Raw genomic sequence first — 4,701 nt, forward strand, 5'->3', positions numbered from 1 at the left:
TACTACTTAATTCTTGCTTGAAAGTTGTAATAGATTAAGATTGAAATTTGGTAAACTTAGAGGGAAGATAATTGTTTATAATTTTCTGACTATTGACATGCAAAGATGAGGTTGACGTGGTCTAAGAGTAGATAGAGTATAACACGATGAAGAGCCCATAGTTCTTGAAGATATATATTAAAATATATTTGAGTCTTTGGTTTTAAAGATGTATTAGAGGATAATTAAGTAGTAGGAGAGAATAGTTCATAAGATATATTAGAAGATGTTAAAGTAGTAGGAGTCTTCTAAAATACATTAAAAGATATTTAAATAGGAATACTTAATCTTAATATTGATTATAAATTTTTAATTAAAGAGTATTATTATTCAAGGTGATTTTTTCAATATATGAATATTGACTTAGAAAAATAGACATGTAAGGGAGAATTTTAATATCATTTTAGAAATGAAAAAAATAGGAAAGGAAAACAAATAAGACATGTTAATATGAAATTTTTGGATACTGATTTTTTTCTCTTTAATATTATCAAGTCTTAGCATTCCAAGGTAACTTCTATGGTGAACCATGAGTTAAAACATAAGGGACATGCTAACAATTAAACATTATTTATAGTTAATTATTATTTGATTTTTCAATTCTCTTATATAAAGAAATTCACGCATAAATGCAAAATCTTTTAATCATATACCAATGTTTAATAACCTATGGAAATATATTTAATGACGATTAGGATATGTTGGCATATGCACACTCCAATGAGACATTGTAGATGATTGAAGGTTTTATCATTGATGGCAACCTTGCAATCCTATGGCTCCAGCAAAGCATTATACCGGCAAGGCATTACACCGACAAGTTAGTGCACTGGCATCAGCAAATCACACTCCACACCGGCACTCAGGACACCAGCACCGGCACAAAGAAAGGAAGTATACCCGCATAGAGGCCGACAGGATTTTGTAATATTATATTTTGTTTATTATTTTGTAAGTCGACTTGGCATATTGTAAAATGGCTCTTATATATAAAAGAGATCATTGTAGACATTTTGAAAGGAATGGAAGCAAGTGAATAAAGTAATGTATGCGAAATATTAAGGCATACCTATTATGCGAAATATAGGTTGAAGGGTTTATGTAAGAAGCAGAGCAGCAATCGGTACTAGATCAGGCATTATAGATGCTATTGCAAAGCAGTACAAGATATTGGATTTTTATAATCCACATTGTAAGTCAGTGAGACTTTCCATTGAGCAGTGAGCTCTAGGCAGTTGGCCTTCCTGCATGTGCAGGCCCCTATTGTAAGTAATATTCTCTTATTGGCCAGTGAGTGAATATTGTGGGTCACAAATCCCACCGAGGTTTTTCTCACATCGGGTTTCCTCATTAAATCCTTGTGTTATGGTGTGCTTTTCATGTGGATGTTCTTAATTCTGTTTATTACATTATTTCTTGCATACCGGTACACTATTATAATATGTTCTGCATGTTTTAAGATAAGAAATTCTAATTACCAATCAAATATTGATTTACCCCCCCCTCTCAGTATCTATGGGATTCCTAACAATTGGTATCAGAGCCTGGTCCTCTATTTTCAGAAACCTAATAGCTTGAGGAAGATCTTGACACCGGTAAAAATGAAAAATCTGATGAAGCAACTTGAAGGAGCTCTTTCAAACTATGATGCAGAGAAATTGAAAAATATCAAACTAGAATATGATTTAAGGGTAGCTCAGGATATCATTCAGGCACTTTAAGAGAATCTTACTGTTGCAATAAATAAGAGAAGAGAACTTTGTGAAAAGTTACAAAATGAGAATGATGAAAAGGAATCACTTAATGATCAGATAAGCAAGTTGAAACAAGAGAACAGAACAACAAAGAATGAGATGCAGGATATGACTATGAGATTCTGTAAAGAGATTGAGGATAGGAAGAAGAATGAAGAAGAATTGACCAGAAGACTAAGTGATGCAGTAAATGAAAACACAAGACTTAGCTATGAAAATGATATGTTGATGACAGATCTAATGCACACTTAGAATGACTCAAATGAACTGATGAGACATAAAGAAGTCTTAGAAAGAGAACTAGAAACTACAAATCAACTTAAAGAAAAATTCAAGAAAAGCTCAGAGGAACTTGGCACCTTGCTGAAGAATCAAAAACCTAAAGGTGACACTTCTAGAATTGGCTTTGAAGTTGGTGAAAGCTCCAGTATTGCAAATACTCAGGATCACAGCAAACCGGTAAGACAACCTAATGCTTATAAATTCAATGGAAAATGCTTTAATTGTAATAAGTATTGTCATAGAGCAAATGAATGTAGATCTAGAAATTATTAGAATATCAACACACCCACCGGTCAATCTTCAAAATGCAACAAAGTTGGTCACAACTCTGAAAATTGCATAATGAATGTGAGATGTTATGTTTGTGGAAGATTTGGACATTTATCTAATCAATGTAGAACACAAACTGGCATAGGTTATGGGAAAGCTATTCAGAAGAATAATGTAATTTGTTATGCATGTAACAAGATTGGGCATATTGCAAAATTATGTAGAAATAAAGGATTACCGGTAGACAACAAAAGTTCTAGCTTGAAGGGTAAAGAAAACGTTGAAGAGGTTAAGAGAATTCTCAAAAAAATGGATTAGAAAAGCTGATCTAAATATTGGGATTACTCCTCCACCGGTAGAACCAGTCAATGCTTCACCGGCAGGACAAAGCAGTGCTCAATCGGTAGGAAGTTCTTCATCTAATTGAAGAAAGTTTCCTTGAGGGTTTGGCAATCTAATGACACATGTGCTATTATCCCCTCAGTTAGAGATAAGAAGTTGGAAATTACTTATTACCGGCAGACAATGTTAAGTGAATACTTAATTGGCATGCATTTAATGTGGTAGATGGTGAAAAGACACTATAAATTTGAGGTTTTGGCTCCATTTCATTTCACCAAGATTTCACTTATGAAGAGTGCGAAGATTTCGAGCTAAGACATTCTGAGCTAAGAGGCAAGAACACTCCAAGCAATCATCCATCCTAAAGGCAGTTTATCATGGCATCCACCTCTGCAATTGAATATATAGCGAACCCTACTGTTGTCGAAGTTATAAAAAGACCTAGGCCTGTATTTCAATTAGTTCTCGAGGTAGCAAAGAAAGATGATACCTTAGGTTCTTTTTCTCAAATTCCTAAAGGAGTTTTCTATGCTGAAGACCCCAAAATTTACATTCACTGTAACATTGAGGAACTAGGAGATGAAGAGATTAAAACCATGTTTAAAACTGTTATATGTGATGAAACTGACAATGTAAAAGATGAACATAAGATCATTGAAACCCTATGATTTACAGAGATCCTTAGCATTCCTGAACTCCCCAAGGATGTGATTAGGATAGTCTTAAGCAGGGTACATGGTGAATTTTTCTGGTTAGATGCAATCCACAAAATCACTAAGGAAGCTGTGAAAGCTGTCACAGGGTTACCGACCACCGATAAAAGGCCAGACAAAACTAAGAAGGTTTCCAATGACCTAGTTACTCAATTAACTGGTGCCACATCCGATAAAAGGTCCTTAAGAGTAAATGATGTAACAAACATTAATGTGAGATTTATTAGCATGATATTAGGGTATAAAGCTACTCATGCAAATAGACTTAATTCAATTTCAAGTTTATACATTAAGAGTGCTTATGATATGGTCATAGATAATGCAAAGATTGATGTATGTGAGTGGTTAAAGGACAAATTAATTGACAACTTAGGCAAGAATAAGAAAGACAAGAAAGGAACTTTCAGGTTTGGAAATCTACTAGTATGTCTAATGCTACATATAACCAAACAGGTTCCTAGTATAGGCTACAAAGAACTTGGATATGATATACCGGTAGGCAAACAGTTAACAAAACTATTCAATAATATGGGAGTAGACAAGGAAAACAATATCCATGATTTCTTTCAAGCACTAAAGGTCAAAATGAAGAAAAGAATCCGACTATCACAAAAGATTGTTGACAAATATAAGGACGAAATATGCTTTGTAATCAAGAAGGATGAGATCTGGATGGAAACAATCATCCCTAGGACAATTTGGGTAACATAAATGGGTTATGAAAGAGATGATCATATAATTGAAACATATGCTAAAGCACTTATGGAAGCCCCTAAAGAACCTAAGGAAGAAGTATTTGGTAGTGCAGAAACTATTGAAAGCCAAATACAATCCAAGAAAAGAGTGAAAAAGGTTGAGGCAGTTGTAAGAAAAGGCTCCAGACAGGCAAAGGCTATTAAAGAAGATGTGCTAAAGCAAACAGGTATAACAGAGGATGAGTTAGCAGCTCCACAACCTGAAACTCACCTATCACCGGTAGGTACTTCTTCGGAGAGTGACATGCCTGCAACTTTCAAAAGAGTTGTAAGGAAAAGAGATCCCTCACCAGCAACCACACCCTCAGCTAGGAGGACAAGACAAAATCAACAAGCAGTGAGATCTCCAGTAAGAAAGGCTACACCAAAGAAGAAGAAGAGGACAAACAAGGACTTGGCCCCTCTTGATATACTATTGAATGAAATTACAGAGGAAGGCAAATTGAAGAATATAGAGAAAATATATGACACTCTGACAACTGATGAAAAAGAACAAGTAGAAAACATTGTTATATTGCATATGGATATGTATAAGAAATTTTTTAT

This window comes from Cryptomeria japonica, chromosome 5 (genome assembly GCF_030272615.1).
Source record: "Cryptomeria japonica chromosome 5, Sugi_1.0, whole genome shotgun sequence".
Taxonomy (NCBI): Eukaryota; Viridiplantae; Streptophyta; class Pinopsida; order Cupressales; family Cupressaceae; genus Cryptomeria; species Cryptomeria japonica.